This window comes from Lygodium microphyllum, chromosome 11, assembly GCF_053477565.2.
Source record: "Lygodium microphyllum isolate KBCC chromosome 11, Lygodium_microphyllum_v1.1.10, whole genome shotgun sequence".
Lineage (NCBI taxonomy): Eukaryota > Viridiplantae > Streptophyta > Polypodiopsida > Schizaeales > Lygodiaceae > Lygodium > Lygodium microphyllum.
In genome coordinates, this window is record NC_141145.1 from 1,774,118 (window position 1) to 1,798,503 (window position 24,386).

The following is a 24,386-nucleotide window of genomic DNA, read 5'->3' on the forward strand; positions in this document are numbered from 1 at the left end:
CCGCTGACAAATCATCTTGTAGAATGAGATTGATGCTATATGTTCTCATGTGCAACAAGTCATAATTACATGATGAATTGTTAGAAAATAAAAAATTCACATAAGATATACAAATTCTAGTTACTTTAAATCAATAACCAAATAAAATAAATATTCACAACATTGCCGAAGGGTAGAAAAGAAACTGTCCTCAAATGACAAGTGAAAAAAATAACATGGATGATTATTTATATGTAATTGTTGCCTCATATGGTGGATCTATATTGAGAAATAATTTCAAAAGGACAAGAAATAAATGTGCTACCTCAAGTGGCAAACTAATAGCAAAGCTAACACAATAACAAGTGATTATGAACCACAAACACTGCATCGAATACACAATAACAAGTGATTATGAACCAGAAACATTGCATCGAGCATCGAATTAATGTTTGATTAAAATATCAATATATTTGTGGATGGTAAATTAGATCATCATAAGTTGAAGAAACATATGCTTTTTGAACCCATTGGGGTTCTTCCAATGAATGTTTCTTATACTTGACTAAGTACTGATAATATCATGGCCAGTAAAAGAGTGGTAGTTTTGTCATTGTCAATGGTAACTTCAGGAGTTAAGACTTCACTATCTATCTCAAGTAGTGACGGATCATCAACTACACATGTAATACATGAAGCACTATTAAAGGGTTTTAATAAACTAATATGAGAAGAGTTATGGATTTGTTAATGAGACAGGAGTCCTAAATTTAAAGCATTATGTTTAAGGATTCAAAAAGGTCCATAGTGTTGTGGAGCAATATTAATTTTGGGATGCTGTTCAACTAATTATAATCATTTTTTCTCAATTCGAAGCCATACCAAATTACTTTCATAGATAGTGCTTGTTAGTGTAATGGGGAGGAAATAATGAGAAAAAAAAGAGGAAAGTGAAAACTATGAGAAAAAAATATAAGCCACAAGGTAGGATATATAAGATGTAAGGAGGCTCATTTTTCATTATCATTGATCAATAATACAAAGTCTCTTTCATCTTCTTCACCTTCCTTTGCACAACTTTCATCGTAGTCCTTTCATTCTCTCACCTCTTTCTATCATTTTCTCTCCTTTTCTTGTCATTCTCTCTCCTCTATGCAATCTTCTCTCTCCTCTCTCCTCTACACACACTCTCTTTCTTCTATTTTCTCTCCCCTCTCAGTCTCCTTCCTTGCCTTGTTACTGCATTAGCAACACAACTTGGAGGGCATATCTAGTTAAAGGTCTTTGTACAAGGTTCTCTAATGAGTCTTTGGTGTTCATATGGATGCTACTAGTAGGATACATGGATGGAGAAATAGATGTTGAATTTGTACTATCATATACTTGAGGTCATGGGTCTAGACAAGCTTCTGTAGAGCATTCATGAATATTTGCAGGACTTGAGGATGGAGGAGATCTGCAGAAGACTGTGCAAACTATTTCGTATTGTCAAAATTGTGCTTCAAAGGTTGCTATAGTAGTTAGTGAACTTGTAGAGTTCCAATTAAAGGGAATCTATCAATGGTGCCAATTGGCTAGAGCCATAACTTGTTATCCTTGCCTACATTGATCTCAATCTTCAAACTCTTGCAGCTTCGAGAATGCTTACCCCAGTTGGAGTTGTCAAATTCAACTACAGATGGTGTAGGAAAAACTTCTTCCTTAGGCTCTTAAAATTTTTGTGCTATTGATACTTTTGATGGAAGTGATGGTAAAATAGACTCTTGTACTGATCCACACACTTCCTTTGCAAGATTTGGTTGCTAAAACCACATTATCAACATGAGAAATGTACATGAGTTATCTTTAATGCTGTGAATGGGTTTTGGAAACATATGATTTTTGCTCTTTGAAGGCATGCCATCCAAAACCTTATGATTTGATGATGCTGAGGGAGATGACATTGTTGCTTGAGAATTATGATGCTGATGGAGATGCTATAGGATATGGCATTATTGTGTGAGAATTGAATAAGTTTTTTCATGTTTAAATGGTTCAAAAGTTTATCCATTCCTTTTATATGAAGAAGTATATCTTTGTGGATGCTATTGGGCCAGGAGTGCTTTCAGATGTGGCTTCATTTGAACCACTTGGGTTGCCATCCTTTGTAACAGTTGTACTTGTTACTATTGGAGGCAGTGTAATCATCATCTTTGTTATGATATATATCTTCATGTACTAGTTCTTCAAGGTGGGCTTAGCTATGTTTATGAAAGAGTTCTTCCTGACACGACCAGGGTAGTTGTAAAGGAGCTCAAAAGTGTTGGCAAGGGGAAGAAGTTGAAGCGGCCATTATTGGAAAATCCACAGTCAAGGGTGCCTCAGACTTGGATAATTATGGCTTCAACTTGGAGGACCTTACTATGCTTGTGGTAGTACAGTGACTTTCACAAGACTCTACTTGCGACATAAGTTCAGTCCGATTCTTTGTAGTAGGGGCTAATCTAGATTCAACCACAGAAGCATGACTACAAGCCTCACAAATTGTTAAGAGCTTCATTCTTCAATGATAGTAGGTAGTTTCTTCTTCTTCATGTGTCCATTTATTCTTGATCTGCTTGAGGATTTTATACACCAGTTCCACACGTCTGTTCTGAGGATCTATTTCCAATGCTTTCTTGACATTCAATTCTACAAGATTAGGAAAAAAGTCTTACTCTTCTTTGTATTCTTTTAGCACGAGCTTACAGGCAGCATTGTTAAGGTTTCTTACTGGGAAGATCATGATGTAGCTTGCCAATCTAAGTAGTGTCTTCATCATGTATTATAGTTTCAAGTTAGTTCCACACCTTTTGCTCACTGAACACAAATGGCCCTAATCATGATAGTAACTATAGATTATATAGAAGAGAGATGGTCTAAAGAGTTGCTCTTACCAGACAAGGTGCATTGGAATCAGAAAACTAGCTGTGCTATTGTGCTAAATTTGAGTAGTTGTGCTAAATTTGATTGCGTATGGATCTGATTGATCAAGTCCCAAAAGCATTCTAGTAACTTTATCAGCATGGTCATGTTCCAACTAGTCAAATAAGGGATAAAGCTCTTCACCTAGCATCACTCATTGTTGTTCTAGGTAGATATGAGGTTAAAGCAAAAACAAGAGCTGTGACAAGGTTGAGGCAGACCTGAAAGGGAATTGTGTTGCTTTTTTTTGTTATTGAAGCGCTTAAAGACTATAGACTTGAGATCAAGTTTCCATCAATACTTAGTTTGAACTTCACATTCTCAACAAGGTTATTAATTTAGAGATGACATTTTCTAAATGGATATTTTCACAAGTAGTAATCATATTTTTTAGCATTGGTGCACATGATCCATTACTCAAATTCATGGGGTTTTGACTTATCTATCCAAGCAAAGGTAGTTAGTGCATTAAGAGTACTCTCATTGACTTCACAAGAAGCTCGATGGTCTTTGTATGATACTAGTGCAATACCTGTCTTGGTAAGTGCCATAATAGCCTCCTCAAGGGAATCCATGCTGGAAAATTTTGTTGATGCATTGCAAGAAAATGCAATGGTTGCTCTAGATAACATTATTGATGGTATGTCTGTTGTGATCATAAGCATCACAAAAGAAGTTATGCTCAACAAGCATAATGCTCAATTGGTTGGTCTAATTGATGTACTAGCATATACACTTCTGGTTTTTGACAATAACATGATGAGTATAGAAGTGGAAGATGTAGGCATGATCGAACAAGTACTTATACAACACCTAATATATTGTGCTTCTTAGTTGGTACTACATGTATTCTAGTGGCTCTCATGAATCTTCATGGTAGTGTTGTTTTGCAAGAAGGCCTAGCTCACGTAGAAGGCACAAAAATGTTGGTTGACTTGATAATTATGGCTAATGTAGTAGTTGAAGAAGACCTAATGGAATTGTTGAGAAATTGGTGCAATTGTGACAAAGACCTTATTAGGCAATCTTTTAGAGATAGAGATGGAGTTCAAATACTCATATCCTTATGAGAACTATCACAATAACAACAAGGATATATTGTAGTTTTGCTCCTCATTTTTACCCAAGAGATTGATGCTAACTAGTGAGTATCCTCCTAGCCATTGGCTAGATACATTCCAGGTGTGTGAGCAACTAATACATGGTGCGGGTACTATCAATGTAACTAATACATGGGTGGTTAGACACGTGTCTTTACCCTAACAACCTCCTACTTAAAGATAAATGCACCCCTAGTGAGGAGAGAACAAGAAAAATGTGACCAAGTACAAATGTACATAAGTACATCAAGATGAGAAAAGACATCATCTTATCCAACACCCATCAACTTCCTAAGGAAGGAAAAACACTTCGATGAGAGACTTTTAGTGTGCATATCTGCAAGATTTTTGTTAGTTGAGATCTTGACAAGGTCAATGGATTTGTCCTCAATGGCCTCTTGAATAACGTGGTAACACACCTCAATGTGCTTCATCTTTGCATGGAAGACTATCAATTGAATATCACTCATAGAATTTGAATGTAGTGTAAGGACCTCATTAGTAATGCTAAGGTATGAGAGCCTCCTTGCAAGCCTCAGTGGGGTTGCAATATACTCTACCTATGTAGTGGATAGGGCTATGCATTTCTGTATCCTAGACATCCAAGAAGTGGCACCTCTAGCAAAGGTGAAGACGTAGCCAGAGGTGGACTTCCTACTGTTGCATATCTTGCATAATCTAAGTCAGTGTATCCCACGATTTCTATATCCTAGGCACCATAACAAATATACATCGTTACTGTGCCCTTCAGGCACCTCATGATACCCTTGATAATATCCCAATGTTGTCTACTAGGTCTAGCCATGTAGCATGCCAAAACTCCTATTGCAAATGCTATGCCACGATGAGTGGCTATCATGGCATACATTGAACTGCCCATTGTGGATGCATAGGGGATCTTGGCCATCTTAATCTTTTGCTCATCAGACTGCAGATAATAGGCCTAATTAACCTTCACATGAAAATGTAAAGGATAGGTAATAGGCTTAATATCATATAGATAAAATCGCTCAAGGACCTTCTAGATGTACTCCTTCTGTGACAACTAAACAAGTCGCTTAGAGTGATTGCACGTAATATATATCCCAAGAATATGTGAGGCCTGTCCCATATTCCTTATCTCAAAGATATTCTTGAGTTGACATTTCAAGGCATCCAACTCATCACGAGCACTCCTAGTAATTATCATATCATCCACACAAAGGATAGAAATTATAAGGTTGCCATCACGAGCCTTCTTTGTATATAAACACGAAACCATACCACTACGGGAATATCCCTATGAATGCATAAAAGCATCCAAATTGTGGTACCATTCCCTAGATACCTGCTTAAGGCCATAAAGGCTCTTTCTCAATCTTCACACTAGATGGTCCCTGCCAGGTTGGCTGCACCATGTAAATCTCATAATGCAAGTCTCTACGAAGAAAATCCTTCTTGACATCATCTGATAAAGATCCAAGTCAAGTTGAGCAACCAAAGCTAGCCCTAAGCGTAGGGTAGTCATCTTCACAATAAGAGAAAATACTTTATCAAAGTCCACACCATGCTCCTACTTGAAACCCTTAGCAACCAATCTGGCCTTATATGCCGGCTTGGGGCATCCAAGGATACTTTTCAACTTGTACACCCACTTGTATGGTAAGCATGCTTTCTACTAGGCAAAGGAACCAAATTCCACGTATGATTTTTTTGCAGTGAGTCATACTCTAACTGCATGGCCCTCTCCCAAGAGTGACTATCACCTTTGTGTATGACCTCATCATAAGTAAGAGGCTCACTAGCATCTATCACCATAATATAATCCATAGAGGGCTCAAACAGTGCAAGTTGTTATCTATCTCTAGTAGAGTGCCTCAAAAAAGGCTGTGGAGCATGTACATTATGTGGAGCATCATGGACTTAGGCCACTGGAGCATCAACTCTACTGTTGTAGGCTATCTAACTGGTTGTACAGTAATAGGAGACTCCTCTTGAAATATCACCCGGCATATCTAAATGACATGCTCAGGATGCTTATGCATTTTCTCTTCATAGAAGACAACATCATGGATGTGGATAATCATGCTTATGCATTTTCTCTTCATTGAATCCAAAGTCTTGAAAATGCATACGACCACATACATCTGAATGAACAAGAGCCAAAGGCTCACCCATGTGTATCATACTAGACTTTTTATGCATATTAGATGTTTGTGTGCCATATAAACAATGATCACAAGACTTAAAGCACTTATAGTTAAGGAACAAAAGATACTGCAAATGTGTCCAAGGTGACAATGCCAAATAGATACATGTGAAACTGCATCCACTGCTAAAACATAGTCAATTGACCTAGATATAAGCAAGGGCTAGAGAGTATTTGACTTAGCATCATATGTAATGATAAGATTCCCATAGATAATCTTCTACGAGGAATCACCAAAAGAAACTACATAACCTACATCATCCAAAGTGCCAACAGAGATAAGGCTCCTCATGAGAGTCGGTACATGGTGCACATTATGAAGAGTAAACATGCTACTTGAACCAAACTGTAGTTGGAGACATCACCAATATCAATGATCTCTAATGCTAGATCATTACCTAAATGGATAGATTCTATCATAGGAAGCCCCTAAATCTATAAACAATCTTTATGAGGGGTCACATGAAAGGAAGCCCCTGAATCTATCAGCCAATATTGACTATATCTTAACAAAGCCTTCATTTGAGATACCTGCATTAAAGAGTTGACAAAGTATCAGAGCCATATTCTGTGACAGCTCAAGTTTGATAATTGACAAAGAATTCATTCGAGATACCTATAGGATCATGGGCTTGAGCTCTTAGGAAAGATGGCTCTAATATCGGTTGAAGGGAGTGAGCCCTAAAGTGGAAGCATGGTGTGGAAGCAAGAGCTATGGTGGAAAGAGCAATAGCAAGAGAGAGAGAGATACAAGATGTAGGAACCCCAATAGTCACAAGGTGTGATTGGCCTTCCCTTTATTCAAATGTCACTGAAAGAATAAAGAATGAAGTGATAATGATGGGCACCTGCCACCTATAGTGTATAGGTGTGTAGGTAACTAATACATGATGCGGGTAGTACTGTCAGTGTAACTAATACATGGATAGCTTGGCACATGCGCCTTTACTCCTAACATATTGCAAGCCCACCTAGACGATAATCAAAAAATATATTTGCCACTAAATGGGGGATATTTATTGTCATGCCTTTTAGGTTGATTAATGCACCAACAATCTTTCAAAGACTCACATGCACTATCTTCAAGGACATGCTGTGAAAGTGGCTCGAGGTGTTTGTTGATGACCTATGTGCCTACTCTAATTGGGAAGAATATCTTAATAAGTTTCACCTAGTCTTTGAAAGATACATGTAGTATAACCTCTCCTTGATTCCCCTCAAGTGTTAGTTCTAGATCAAGCATGGTATACTCTTGGGCCATGTCATATTCAAAAATAGGATTGCTATCGACACTCCTAAAGTTAATGTTCATGAATCTCTCTCCACCCACCCACCCAAAGGGGATACTCTTGGGCCATGTCATGTTCAAAAATAGGATGGCTATTGACGCTCCTAAAATTAAAGATCATGAATCTCTCTCCACCCACCAACCCAAAGGGAATGCATTGCTTTTTTGGCCATATTGAATATTATCAATGCTTTGTACTAAACTACGTTGCTATCGCATGATCACTTTACAAGCTATTGATTACTAGGCCTAGACAAAGGAATGCCTCCAAGTTTCTATGAAGAATTAAAAAAGGCTCTCACAACTACTCCTATCTTAAGAGCCCTAGCTTTTCTTCTTGTTTCTCATGCTTAGGCTTGACATGTAGGGTACCTCCCTCAACATCTAGACAATTCTGGTTTCGTGTAGTTTAGGTCGTTTGGTATGAGCATGGAGCTCCTCCATAAACTCATAGCAAGCCCTATTCACATTGATTCATACGTTGGTATATTCCCCATAAAATATCACCAACTCCTCAAGCTGAAGGAAGTCTGGACTGAGGCTTATTATGCTATTCAACAGACTCTCCTCTCATATGAGGTGGTACATGTCTATGTCTCGCACCAGGAATCACAATTGATGGAATGCCAAACTCACTATCCAAGCTGTCAGTGCCATGTGAATCATAACTAGAAGTGAGTGGCCCTATAACATTATCAAGTTTGCCTTTGCCTTTATCCACATTTCTCCCCCTCACTGACATATCCTTGTCAGTGAATAAGGATTATGAAGTCCTTAATCTACCTGTCCAAGGACTAACTAATGTAGTAGCATCTTTAGAAGGCCCAAAAATTTTTGCACTCTCATTTGTACCTACATGTACATAAGTCTCCTGACAAACATCATCATCATCCATCAAGATGGTCTTCTTCTTATGCATGAATTCAGCTCATCAAATACTACATCCCTTGAGACCAATGTCTCATGAGTAGAAGGATTGTAGTGTTTGTAAGCCTTCCTATCTTGTGCATACCCAATAAAGATGGCCTTTTGTGTCTTTGGATCAAGATTCTTCCTCTTCTGGAACATGTACATATGCCAAACATCCAAAGACCTTAAGATGGCTAATGTCAGGCTTTATCCCATAAAGCCTCTCATGAGGAGTCACCTCAAGTATCTCTATTGTTGGTGTACGATTCATGACATACACAATGGCCATTACAACCTCTACCCAATATGCATTTGGTAGGCTCTTCTCGTTCAACATGGCTCTAGCCAATTCCATGGTCACCCTGTTTTTCCTTTTTGCCACAGCATTTTGTTGTTGTATGTACATGTATGTCAATTGCCTCTTTATCCCATGGGCTGCCAAGAAGTGATCAAAGTCTTTAGAGACATATTCTCCACCACTATTAGATATCAAGCATGAGATGTAACAAGCCAATTCTTTCTCCACATGTCTCTTGAAGTCCTGAAAAGCATCCATGACACCACTCTTGTGCTTTAGCACATACAACCATGTGTACCTACTATATAGTCATCTATGAATAACACATAGTAGTGTGATCCCCCAAGAGATGCATTCTTCATCAGAATGTACAATTTGTAATGGTTTAGTAGTGGTGCTTACATGCTTCATAAATGGAAGCCTTGATTGCTTCCCAAACTGACATGATTGACATACATGTCCCAATTCCACATGCTTGAAAATAGGAAGTCCAAGTATAACTTTCTTATGTTGCATATTTTTTAGTTTTTGACCATTTACATGACCAATCCTTTTATGCCATATCTCAATGTCCCTTACTACAACATTGTCATGTGAATATATAGCATCATTCAAGGCCTGAATTTTTGTATCCAATGTAAACATCCTGCCATTTCTTTTGCCTTTAGCAATGAGTTTGCATCCTTGACCATACTCTTCAATGTAGCATCCATCTCTATTAAATCTAACTTGTAGATTCTGTTCAGTCCTTTGTCCCACAGAAAGCAAGATTTTGGTAATGGAGGGTACATGTAACACATCATATAGACTCTTTTTCTTGTCACCGTGCATCATCAAGGGAACAATACATGTATGCTTAATGTCATGTTGTGTATCATTCCCTGTGCAAACATATCCATGAGCACCTTCTACCAATGTGTCAAACCACTCTCCATGGTTAGATGCCCCTGAGTCTATATAAACCCCTTCTTCACATGTTGCATAGCAAACAACCTGTCATCCTCCTACATACCACTAAAAGAGGCATAATTACCATGCTGTCTCCCTCTTACTCTCTGATAATTCTGCTTCTTGTAGAAATCCTTAGCTACATGCCCATATTTTCCACAATAATGACAATCCTTATTTGCATTTGATTGTTATCCATGGCTCATTTGGGGTTGCTGCTAGGTACCTCTTCCTCTAGATGAGTAACCCCCTCTTCCATGAGCATTAAAGGCACTTCTATTTGCTTGAGGCTACCCATTTTTCCATCCATACCTTGCTGTCCATGGGCTACATATGAATTTCTAGCCCCTCTTCCACCTCTACCCCTTTGATTTGAGTAGAAGACATTGTCCATGCTATTCTTAGACCCACTGGAACTTGTATTGAGTCCAAGCTTCACTTCTTCATGCAAAAGAAGTGCCACAAGTTCATCAAAATCAGGTTGCTCTTGACACACTGATATGGAAGTGTCAAACTGCTTGTACTCCTCTCCAAGATCATGGAGTGTAGTGGCCACCAAATCATCATCCTTAACTTCAGCTCTAATTGAGCCTAGTTGCTATGCAATGGTTCTAATATCACTCACATAGTCTTCAATAGACCTTCCATTCCTGGATATGTGGATGAATTTTTGCTTCAATTGTGTCATTCTTGCATGAGTGATATGGCCATATTTCTTCATCAACAAGTCCCAAGCGGCTTTTGGTGATGTACAATTTGCAATTTGCAATTTGCATAGCTTTTGTGTTTGACACATATAAGAACAGCCAATGCAAGACCTTGCTAGCCTTTTCCTACCATGTCTTATGTGTCTTTAATTGATCATGTGTTGGAGGTCTATTCTCTGGTAGCTTGGGCTCATCTTCAAGACCTGTGACTAGATTCCAATATCCTCTTCCAATAAAAAAGTTTGACATCTTGAACTTCCATAAAACAAAGTTGTTGTAGTCTAGCTTCTCACCTACTATCTGGGTGGTAGTATCCTTCTCTCTTGTGTTTGCCATTCCAAAGTCTTTAGCTTTGCAAAACAAGATTTGATGTGTAGAGTCAATTACCCCAAAATACCAGCATGCAATGCACTTCAATGACTTGTAGTGCAATCAATTTTTACTAAAAATTTGTAGCAATAAACACTATTGCATTCTTAGCCAATACATATGCTTTGTTCCCAAGTATGTGTATGAGACATACATATATCTAACCACTTGTACTTGTCCAACATGCAAACTATTGGTATTCTCAACCAATCATAGGCTAGGGCAAAAAAAACTGATAGAGCTTCTGTATCGTTGATATGCCTGATCCAAGTACTCGTCAAGCTTAGCATCATACCTTTGCCTCTTAGCACGGATGAGAAGGAAAAAATTGCAACAATAACTGCAATTGCAATATGCAAAGAAATGTGGCCAAAGAGATATCTTTGGTTCTAAGACACTAAGTAGTTCTGTCGAGATTGGTTTATGATCTAACCACAAATCCCTCTCTTGCTTATAAATGATGAAACCTTTAATTGCTGGAAAACTTCTGTATCTAGAATAGGCAGCCAATTGGTTGTCAAATACATCGAACAATTGAATATTTGGCAAATCTCAATAGAGTAAGGAATCTATCATGTTAATTGGTTATGAGATAGATTTAGGTAGACCAAGGACGTAATATTTCTAATACTAGCAGGAATAGTATCAGATAGGTCATTATTAGATCATTCAATCCATGACAAGGATTCACTTGATGTAATCTCCTCCGATACAATTGTGTGAAAGATCGAGTGAGTACAACAATTTCTGTCCTACTTGCGATCCTTCGCCAGTCACATTGTGACAAGATATTGATTCGTCTGCACATCAAAAAAACTCAGAGCCACCATGTCCTTAGGAATTTATGCACTTGCTTCATATGTGAAACATCCATAGCTTGTGTAGAGTGCCTACAGTGTGGAGGCCCCGGTGAACCTCCACTTTACTTTTGCTCAAATGGTTTGTATGTCCTTCACTCAAGAAAGGCAAGGGTGCATCATGAAGTACGTCTCGTCTGCGGGTTGATTGTAGAGGGCTTAGATCATGCCAGTCCCTAGCAAACTAGGGCTCTTCTTCAAGCCAGGAAGATGAAGACAAAGACGATCTCAATAGTGAAGAAGATACTAGTGTAGATGATGAGACTTATGACACCAAAAAATATAGGAAAGGTTCAGTAATGCTTCAAGCATTTCTCGTGGATGTAGATGATCTCATCAAAGAGTGTGTTGATAAAGACACGATGTCTGAGCCACACCAAGATCATGCAGAAGAGGGTTTATTAGGAAGGATATGAAAGATACTAGAGCTAGGACTTCATCCAGATACTCCTGATTTTGAAGCTTTGATACCATGAAAGAAAACAGAGAGAGAGAGAGAGAGGGACAAAGGTCAGGCAAGAAGGAGAGTAGCCATGCTCCCTTATTCAACTTCCATTATCTTTCACAACTTACAATGTATACAACCAAACATATAGAAGTAAAGTAACCTAGATGTAACCATGGTTGAGTTAGTGTGACCCAAACCTTATTCAACTAAGGTAACCAAACCACACCAAGTGTACATGAGCTTAAATCTCAACATAATGATGTTGAAGTGTTATGGAGTGTAAAGTAAAGATTGGGGATGCATCAGTAGCCATGGAAGAGCATTAACAACTTTCCAACTTGGAAATACGTGGTTTTCTATCAAATTAATCGTGTAAGTGCTCGTTTTTTATGTTTTATAATACATCTTTAGCACATATTATGGAAAATGGTTTCAAATAATTGAATTTAATTTCTAATGCTTGAAAATTTTGAATTCTCAGTTAGTTCTTGCTGTTCGTATAATTAAATAAAAATAGAGAAAACTCATAATGTGAGAATTACAGCATTTTAGAAAAATTAAGGGTTTTATGAATTTTCATGGTTCTTTTGGTGTTCATATGGGGTCATATGAAGTATAATGCTGGTTCTTGGTTCATGTAGGCTCTACATGATTGAAAATTAAAAAAACCATTAATAATAGTAAGATAAATCGTGGAAAAATAAAAAAAAGAAAAATAGATTTTATGCATGAAAAATTTACCAAAAATTATGAATATATCTGTGAATGTATGGTGGGCTCCCCATTCTTCATGTTAAAATGTATATCTATTATTTTTTACATATGAAAATAAAAAATACTATTTGCACCTACCAACAAATATAAAACCTTAAATGATAGGGGAAAGGGTTGTAGAAAATTGAATATCACATGGAACTATGATTTTATGCATATCTTGACATATAGGATTCGTTCCTTTGAAGTCTTTAAAGAAGGGCAGTAGCACGAATCATTTCGGTGTTGCCTTAGCAATGACACATTGCGTTAGGGTGAAATCATGAAAAGAATTATTTGCACACAATCCACACTTTCTAATCTATAAGTTTACTTATTTGTGCACTTAAAAGCATTCACTTTGCATCTGCATTCTATATACATGGTATCATGAGCATTATCTCTTGGATGCATATCACTTATTTGCAAATATTCGACCCACATTGAGTGCAAGGTTCCCTAAGCTATAGGTTTAGATAATTGTTTCATGTGGAGCCTAATTTGGTAAGCATTGAATGATCTCATGGAACATTTATTATAAAGAGGATTGTATTGCGTATGTGTTATATGTTGAAACAACACATCCTAGGGTGTAGGAGAGCCGTAGTGGGACCACATCAATTAACTAGGGGGTGCTCCTTGTGTATGTGCCTGTGTATGTGATATGAGGTGTCAGACATCATTATGTTTGGAAACTCTAATTGCTTGGAGTCATGAAGGGCAACATGTTGGACTTTACTTTAGAAATAGTATTCACAAATGCATTCTTTGGTTAAATCAGTTCATAGTGTTTATAGGCTCTTGGTCACAAGGCTAGGGGGTTTTTGGTGAGGTTAGGAGGTCCAGCTAGCTAGAGCCAATGGGCCCATTTTTGATCCTGCAAAAAAGTGGTGCATTTGTTGGGACCCGCTAGTAAGTGTTTTCAATTCCTAGTTGAATAGGGACTAGTCAGTTAGTTTATGCCAAAGAGTATCAAGATTGACCCATTATTTTTTAAAAAATAGCATCAAGCCGAGATCCCAAAACAAGAAAGAGCTGAAAGGGCTAGACCATGGGCTGAAATAATTAGGACATATTCCCTTCAACCTAGCAGGCCAATACCCTTATGAGAGCAAGGTCTTAGTGACCCTAGTAGCACAAACAATTGGTTAGGAGGAGAAGGAAGCTCAAGTGCTCCCCTTCTCCCAATAAGTCAGCCCACTCCAAGTGGAGTTGTAGTTACATCATTACAAACTCCTCCAACAAATCCAATTGTCATTATGGCACAACCTATTGCAATTCTTTCAAGAACGGTGGATTTCCCAGCTTTAGGGTTCCCCCTACCCATCTTTAATGGGTTAGCAAAGGAGGATGTAGAGATTCACATAAGCGAATTTTTGAAAATCATGTTTGATTGTTGAGTCTAGGATGATGAGAGATATCTAATGATGTTCTTTAACATGACCCCAAAAGGGGCTGCAATGTGGTATCTCGACTTAGAAGGAAGTACCATAACCATGATCCATCTATTCTTTGCAGCCTTTTGTAGAGAATTTGAGAGGTGGACAATATTGGCTATGTGTTCTAAATGTGACATGTCAAGAGCCTCATGAAAATGCATGAGCATATGCCAAGCAGATGAAAGAGGCCTTTTGCAAATTGCAAGCCTCTATTCCTATTCCATATGTTCCCCAATTGCAATATTTCCTACATGGATTGGACTTCAATATCCAAGTGCAGTTGAGTAGTGTTCATTTAGCAGATATAGATAGTGTTATAACCCAAGCAGAGGAAGTAGAGTCCCATTTACAAGCAGCCTATGCATTGCGGGAAAATTTAAACTCAAGCCTTAGTCTTGGAAATAATTTGGGATTGGTTAGTGGAGAGGAAGGTGTGATCAGTACTTCTATGACCAACAGGAATGGTAGAGGAAGCATGATGCAAAATGTAACTTTGTTGCCAGCTTCTCCAAATGTCACTAAGTCAACTAGGAGCCAAAGAGCTCCTTTTGTAGACCAAGGGTCCCTGCAGGTAGCAACTCCTTTGCAAGTGTTGTGAAACTTAGTGAGAGGGTAGCTCCTGACGCCACTGCTTATGAATCCTCTGTATTAAACATTGTAAAGGAAGTAAAGATATGATGAAACATTATATGGTTATGATCACTGAGTAATTTCTTGAGATCACCGTAGATGTTAATTTCTTAAGCATCAACAAAATTTGATGGGTACTAGGAAGCCCGATGATGGGGGCCCATCATGATTCAATTGTAAGTGGTGTGGTGGGCAACATTTTTCTTATAATTATCCTAATGTCAAATGCGATATATGTTGGAAGTTTAGTCATTTAGCCACCACTTGTTGGAGTAGGGTTAGCTCTCTCCAGCAAGATAGTTAGCAACCTTGTCCTATGAACCGTCATGTGAATAATGAGAATGCCAAAGGAGAGGGCCCTAAGCAAATTTTGCAAAGGGAAAAATCCACACTCGAGGAAATGCCCTAGTGGGGTAAGTCTAGTTGAAACTTTTCCAATCAATGAGAGTTTATCTCTTAACAATGTTAGGGTAGTAACTAGAGGTCAAAAACTGAAAGATGCTTAGAAAGATGACGCTAGTACAAGCAAAGTTAACCCTAAAACTAGAAAGGATGACAAGGTTTTGGATGCTCAGGTGGGGCCTCTTAGAAATGAGGGTGTTTTAGAGGAGACTATGGTAAAAAGAAAATGAAAGTTGAAAAAAAAGGAGGATACTAAGATTATCAAGAAGCCAAAAGAGCTTCTGGTGTGGAAAGATAAGTGAGTAGTAGCAAACTTCCATGAGTTTGATTTAGAAAACACACTTTGTGAAGTTAAATCGGATGTGAATCTACTACAATTGATTCAATTATCACTGAACGTTTGTAAGGAGTTCAAGAAAATCTTACGAATGGGTTATGTCATCCAATCTTTTGGTGTCCATCGAGTGGGTAGCGAATGGTGGGATCATGTAGAGAAGCACTGCCGTAGGGTGCAAGCATATGATGATGGAATCTTGATAGACAATGCAGTAGTGAACCTTGGCTCATCCATAAATATTATGAGTATGGATTTGTTGGAGAGGTTGGGTTTACCAATTCAAAAGGATGTCATGATAGTTTTAAAAATGGATGATGATAGCCTAAGACAATAGGAAGGAATGGTAATGCAAGTACATATGATGGTTGCTAATATTGAGTGCATCCTCAACTTCTGTATTATGTTATTTGCTAGGAGACCAAGTTATCCGTTGTTGCTCTTGGATGTCCATGGATATTACATTCTAATTTTTTGGTGGATATCCAACTAGTTGACTGATTTTTGGGCATGGGTTAAAGAGAATAATTTTGGATGCATACCCTGACCACCCATTGGATGAAAGGGCATTACCTCCCACTACAGAATATGAGGCACTTGAGAAAACTTCAGTTGTTGGAACCTCAAGTTCTAGTGATTTTGAAGAGGGTTCTATGACTAAGGAGGTTTACAAAGTTTATTTGAATGATCCAATAGAGGCAAAGGACAGGATTTGTAATGCAATTGTAATAGATTTAGATCTCAAGACTCCTGATGATCCCCGACCTATTAAACCCTACCCTATGTTATCTGCCAATGAGCATGTAGATTATGTGGCACTCCTATAGGAGTTCAAGGATATATTTGCATGGAGTTATGAAGAATTGAAGGGGATTCTCCCCTTTGTTGTTGTGCATACAATCCCATTGAAAGATGGTAGCAAGCTAGTGAGGCAGAATGTTATACGTACAACTTTTGAGATGAGAGAACCTCTTTTTGAGGAATTGATGCGTTTAAGGAAGGTTAGTTTGATCTTTCCCATTGAACATATAGAATGGTGCTCATCGGTTTAAAAAAAATCAAATCCACTCATGTGTTGATTTCAAGGAATTGAACAAGTAGATGGTGAAGGACTATTATCCTTTGTTCTTTATTGATAATATTTTAGATCAGTTGGTAGGGAGAGAGATATACTCTTTCATGGATTTTGTTGTGGGTTATAATCAGATGGCCATAGCTGAAGAGGATAAGTTAAAGAAGATGCTCATTACAATTTTTGGTACTTTTGCATGCCATGTGATGGCTTTTGGCCTATGTAATGCTTCGGGGTCTTGTAAAAGAACAACTCACAAGACATTTGTCGATATATCCCCTGAAGAGTTGAAGGTTTTTATAGATGATTTGGGGGCAGCTACTATGACTCATCGTAGATAGTTGATTATTCTATGCGCATGCTTTGAGTCGTGTCATGAGTATTGCATAGCACTGAATTCTTGAAAGTGCGTATTTAGGGTGCTTTATGGTTTGCTATTGGGTCATGTTGTGAGTGTGTCTGGTATTGTAGCGACCTTGAAAAGGTGGTTGTTGTTGTGGCTCTAAGCTTGCCCTAAGGAAGTTCACAGTTTTGTTTCATCCATGGGGTACTATTCTCGATTCATTAATTCATTGGTTGAACATTCGTTACCCTTGATGAATCTTTTATCTTATAGCCATGTTTTTGAATGGATAGAGGCATGCAAAGTGGCATTTGAAGATGTTAAAATGGAATTATCCAAAGCATCAATTTTGAAAGCTCCAAAAAGGAGTGAGGTTTTCTATATATTCACAGTTGCGACAATGTGTAGTGTTAGTTGCCGTCTATCCCAAACATCCATATTTAGAGCGGTGTTACCACCAAGGTCAAGTAATTTGGTGGAGTAAGGGTTATCATATTACTAAGTGGCAAGAGAGATCTTTTACCTGGGATATTAGGTCTACTGCCACCATTGTCACAAGGTTCTTACTAGCATCCCCATTGAGTTTAGTGAGGAAGGAGGGATTGTATTTGTCATTCATCCTCTCTCTCAGATCAACTTTGACTATCATAAGTATGAGTAGATTGATCAGTATGGCATGGCCTATCAATGAAGCATGGGTGTATACTTTGTACTTTGATGGAGCTTCATGAAGGCCTACTAAGCATGCGAGTGTTGATATAGTTATTAAAGACCCTCGATGTAGAGTTGTTATGAAAATGGGAGTTTATTTAGGTATCGCTTTTACTGATAATATGGGAGAATGCAAGGCCCTAATCATGGGGTTGAATATATCTTGACATGGTGATATCCACTATTTATTAGTAAAAGGTGACTCATAGTTTATGATCAATCAATTGAATGGGACATACAGTGTGAGAGATCCCAATTCGCGGATGTATCATCACAAGTTGGTTCATCATCGGTCTCGGGTAAGTTACTATGTATAAAAATGTGCATCACGTGAGTTCAAAAGAAGGGAATATTTAAAAAGATAGTCTTACAGATATACATTCACAGAAAGAAAAAAATTATAATGCATAAATTTATTCATAAAAGGAGTATCTATATTCCATATGTGTATCTTTTACATAAGGGTATTATTAATTCATAAAACTAGCCACGATTTTCTTACAAAAAGGGGGTCTCAAATAATGCCTTCCACTTACGTAGTGATGGAGTTATCAGTTGTAGACACACAAGGAGCTTTTGAAAAATTCATACATAGGAAAACTACTAGAATATAGGAAATTCTCCAATTTTTCCTAGGTACCTATGTGCATTCCCCATGTATAACTAGGGAATTACATTCCCTGCATCCCGAAGTGAGGAATCCTAGGGGTGCATGTATGAATTCCCTACATATAACTAGGGAATTTAATTCTCCACATTTTGAACTAGGGATTGATTAGGCCATATAACTAGGGAATCCTATTCCCCACATAGCATACTAGGGAATTATAGTTGGCCACACAACTAGGAAATTTGATTCTCACATTTCATACTAGGGAATTACAAATAGCTATGTCAAGAATTATATGTACTTTGCAAAAAATTACAAATAATGATATCACGATATACTTTGTGGGAGATGGTCAATAAATAAATGAGGCTTATGTTAAGTAGTCACTTAATAATACAACATTGGTTCTCATCCTTTGTTACCAATTTTTGCAAAATTATTCTCCTTACTCCACTAAATATTACTTGGTGGTGCACCAAGCCCTGTAAAGGTAAGTATATTGATTTCGTATTGCAAAAGAATTGGCTTGATAGCAATCATCACTTGGATGCCAAGAAGTCTTCTCAAGCCCCTCTTTCCAATAATGGCTCGAATTAATAACACGGAACATTAGGATTGACAAGCTAATCAACAATTAATAACATGCCACCACAAGGCATGAATTGGTGTATTGCCACTTAAGTACTCCCATATTCCAGAAAGAATCTCACTTTAGAAAACCCGTCTTTAAACAAAGGCCATCAAAATTCTATCATGCGAGTCTCTACATCTAAAATTGCTTTGCTCCCCATTCTTTTGGGTGTATAGATATGATTCCAAGAAATCCCAAATATGCTAGAATGCATAGTGCCCTTTTTCCAAAGCATGAAACCAATAGATTGTGTGATTCCTTGCAAATTAGTCTTTGATTGAGGAAGCATTGACAAGTAATGTGAAACCATGGGAAACATGATTGTCTAAGAAACCTTTACACTCACATGAAAAGGCCATGCTTGTCATTTCCAATAGATGAATTTGTCAGCAATGTGAGTGGATATCCAATCAAGAAATTTCCTAGGCAAGACATTCACCCCCAAGGGATATCCCAAGTGTCTCCTAATATTGCCCTAAGTTACCACCTCCCCTTGCCAACCGAAAGATAGCATGTCTTGTTATGTACAATTGATAAGAGAAAATTTGGAGGTATTAATATGAAATCTTGAAGCTAATGCAAACAAGTCACATATGTCCATGGCTTTGTGAAGATTGTCCTTATCAGCTTTCAAGAAGGTAAATCTATAATTTGCCAATGCTTGACCAATTAGTTGTTGTTGTGAAGAAAGGGACATGCCTGCAAGGTTTAAGAGGCTTCTACCATGTTTAAAAAAAAAAGATAAATCATGGTATATAATTCAAACCCTATAAGTTACTCATTCCTGTAGCATATCAAGAAATGTTTACCCAAATATGGGTGCCTTGAGAGCATCTTGTGACATCTAGGCTAGCACTAGAAATCTAAAATAGCTTCTTGAAGTGGATCATCCTAGTAAGAGTGAAACTATGACACTAGCATTTTTTATTCATGCAACAGTAGAGCCCATTAGTTCATCAACCAACTTTAGGGACTAAGAAAACTCATTGCTAGGAATAACCTAGCTCATATGATCAATATTGATATTTCAATCACTTGGAGAAGACAAGTGATTCTATTGGTGAGATGATGTTATGGCAAGAACCATGAGAATGATGGAATGATGAGAAGAAGACAAGAATGGGTGGTGGTTTTCATGGAGTTATTGATGTTTGTTATGAGAGTGGAGATGAGGTGATGAGAAGAAGACAAGAATGGGTGGTGGTTGTCATGGAGTTTTTGATGATTGTTGTGATGGAAAGGGTTAATATTCTAAAATTAATTTAGCATGGCCTTTAATTTTTTTGTCTTGAATCACACACACACACCCACCAAATATTCTAAAATTTGGTGAAACTTGAAGGAGATGGAAGGTGAAGCCCATTGATAGAAAACAATCTATATTACATAGATGAATTGAACTTTTTGAGAGGCTCAATGTGAAGGTCATATAGATAGGATTTTTTGGTGTATGCCGAGTTTTCCATGTTCATGTTGGGAATGAGTCATCCGATTCAATTTCTTCTGTTTTCTTCTGTTGGTCATGGTCACCGCCCTTCCTACCGGCTAACCAGTTCGCAAACCTCACCCTCGAAGAATTCAAGCTCAAGCACCTCGGCTTTCTCCCTCATTGCGCCAGCTTGAAGTCAAGCACCGGCCCTGATGATCATCGCTACCGCCCGTATGCAGCCGCCTCAGCCTCCCCAAATTTGTAGACTGGAGACACATGGGCGCCATCACACCTGTCAAGGATCAGCACCAACGCGGTATGCCCTAATCATGCTTGCACCTTCAAATGATGATGGATCAACAACAATTTTTCCTTTTGCAACATGTTAAAGGGGCTCTATTCCCCTTACCTTTCCCTACATCATGCTCAATATCATAAGCTTCTCCTCCGGAAGCACCATATACCTAACTACGTGCGATTTGGAAAGGGGGCTGCATCAGCCCTACCCTACCACCCCTGCCCCCAATCACACCTGGCTAGGTACATGGTGCCTCCCTCGGAGAAGCTCATGACATTGTTGTAGTTCATAATGTGGTAATTCATCTAGAACTTATTATGCATTCCAGGCATGCTTCCATCATACACTTCTAAATTTGTAGTCACTAACAACAGTGGCACTTACTGTCATTATACTACTCCTTGTTTATCATATCAATACTTGTTCTCAATATAATCTTAGATGTCATTGTTACTCTTAATTGTTGCTAAAGAGGGTTTTATTCCATAAAGCTAGCAGCTTTTGTCTATGCTTTAATGTGAATCTACCTAGAACCATTTATGGTGTATAGGCACCTGTTGGGCAAGTGAATATGATCAGGGTGAATATGAGGAGGCAAGTGAATAGTATCTTTAACTGTTGTGTGTCTTTCCATTCCAGAAATCAAGAAAGGTCATAACCATTGATGGTTATGAGAATGTCAAGCCTAATGACAAGGATGCCCTCATGTGAGTTGTTGCAAAAGACCTTGTGAGCGTGGCCATCAATGCAGGAGCACACGATTTCCAACTCTATGCAAATGTAAGAATTCTCTTTGTGTATCCATTTTTTAAACCTCACATACTTTCATCTACTCATGCCAGAATTCACAATTCCCTACTTGAATTCCTATCAATAGGTCAGGGCATTGCTAGCTAACCCCTTGGTTTTGGGTATTATGCTGGGTGTTTTCAGTGGGTCATGCTCAAACCATCCGAATGACATAGACTGTTGCTCTGGCTATGGACTATGGATCCAATATATGATATTGCAAGGGTTGTGCATGCCTTTGATTATGGTATGCATTTGCAGCCATGACTGTGTAAGATTATGAGTAGGGAACACATAGCTAGTGTATGTGCTGCTCAATCCTTGAATGAAAACTGAGCAGGGTTGGGATGGCATACTAAGGTCAGCAAGTTGATGAAGAACATACTAAGGTCAATAGGTTGGGCCTAATGGAGAACATTAGTAACTGTTAGGAAATGTGTTTGTGGTGAGCAGATCGGATGCCGTATACTCGCGTAGTGAATGAAGGAAGGTCCCCAAGAACAAAAGAACTCTACTTTTTGCACAAAACTCAAGGTAATAACCATGCACGACATGAACAAGAGACCAATTGGGTGCAATCTTCCCCCATGCCTTGTGTGAGCGTAAAACAAAGCATGTATTTTTATGTATTAATCATCTTCAAGCTCAAATAATAGTCCAAATTACAAAATAGTACGCTTTTGGCTTTTGAGTTTGCTTTAGCACAAAATAGAAATAAAGCTAATGGGCGGGCGCCCAAAGAGTCAGGCGTACCCAATACAATGTCCAAATACAAATATCATAATCTTGCGCCCATGCGCATACAAAATAATAAATAAATATCCAATGCCTCAATAAATATGCGCGACAAAATATAGGCTCCATGCCTAAGGTATGCACCCATCAGAATATAAGTGATAACTCGAATACACACTATCCTCCAATGCTTTCCTCCGCCACTGCTGCTATCTTTACACATCAACTGAAGCATTCACAATCGTTAGTAAAATAATACAATTAAACCGACAAAAGTGAATACCTAGCAGTCTTCAGCTACATAAAAAAATCAACTGGTTAGAAATCAATCCTAACCTTAATTTATTACGAGTGCGCACTCTAAACTCATAAATGTTTATTAATTTAATATGTATTTTGCGAAATCACCCGGTATGGAATCACCCATGTACACACTAAATTAATGAAACGCCCGAAAAGGATAAGCGTCCCCATTAACTTCTCGCCCAAAGAATCCACTTTGTGTATGAGCCCCGGTCAACAAAGTTTACGGAATCCACCATAAAACCTTACGGAATCCACCGTGGCATGGAATCCACTGTGAGATATGCCTCCTGGCATCATACCCCCGGGGTGGGATAGCAATTGACCTCAATTGCTATTAGCTCAATGTGGAGCTAACAGAGTGGGGAAAGCATTTAAGTCTCTAGCGTGCATCCATTGGGCTTCCTCTACAGGATGGTTTTTAAATTTGACTAGATATCTAGAGTATCTTCGGCCAGTTCTAGTGGTCATAAAGTTTGTATCTAGAATAGCTTTAGGTTCAAGTATTTTAGTCTCTTCATCTAACAAAGGTGGGTTTTCATAAATAGGGTGTACATGTAATTGGCCTCTAAAGGGTCGTAATAAACTAATGTGAAATGTGTTGTGAATTTTCCAATGAGGTGGTAATTCTAACTTGAATGCATTGTCATTGATTTTGTGAATGATCTTAAATGATCCATAGAATCTAGGTGCTAATTTCACAACTGGGTGTCTATCTACACTTTGTAATCTACGTTTTTCTATTCTCAACCAAACATAGTCATCAACTTTGAAATTCATTGCTTGTCTTTTTTTATTGGCTTGTTTGGTATATGATTGTTGGGCTTTGGCAATCATGTCTTTAACCTCATCAAAAATAGTAGCGTGCATAGTAGCAATATCATCAGCACTCTGAATTCTATTTGATAAAGATGCAACAGGTGTAGACAATCTATAACCATAAATCACTTCAAACGGTGCTTTCTTTGTAGATGTGTGTGGTGTATTGTTATATGCAAACTGTAGTAAATGCAAATGTGTGTCCTATGTCTGTGGTTTAGAAATAGTGTAAGCACATAAAAGATCTAAAATAGTACTGTTAGTGGCTTCTGTTTGTCCATTAGTTTCAGGATGAAATGCATATGAGAAATCAATCTTTGTTCCTAGGTTAGCAAACAAAGTAATCCAAAAGTTATTACAAAATCTAGAATCATGATCAGAAATAAATACTTTTGGTAATCCATGATTAGTGAAAATAATTTTAAAAAACAATTGTGCTGCTTGAGATGCTGTTAAAGTTTTCTTACATGGAATGAAATATGCTTGTTTACTAAACTTGTCTACTACAGTCCAAATCATGTCATGGTTAGCTTTAGTATTAGGTAAACCAGTAATAAAATCCATAGAAATTTGTTCCCATAGTCTTGATGGAATAGATAAAGGCATAAGTAATCCATACTGTTTACCATGATGTCTCTTAACTCTTTGACAAATCGGACATTTAGAAACAAAGTTAGATACATCAGTGTCCATATGTGGCTAATAAAAATCTTCAGTTAATGTACGTAAAGTAGATATGATACCTCTATGATCTTGGTATGGAGGACAATGAATCTCATTCAAAACAAAAGATCTGAATGGAACTGTAACACATAATCTCTTTTCATAAAACATGAATCCATCATTATAAGACAGTGAATCAATAGGAATCCAGTTATTTTCAACTAATTTATTCCAATCAGCATGAAAAGTAATGTCCTGATGATAAGTATCTTTCATAGGAGTTAGAGAATCAAATGATATAACAGAGATATTATGAATGGTAGGTCTTCTACTTAATGCATCGGCCACTATATTTTCTTTACCTGGTTGATATTGGATAATGGGATGAAAA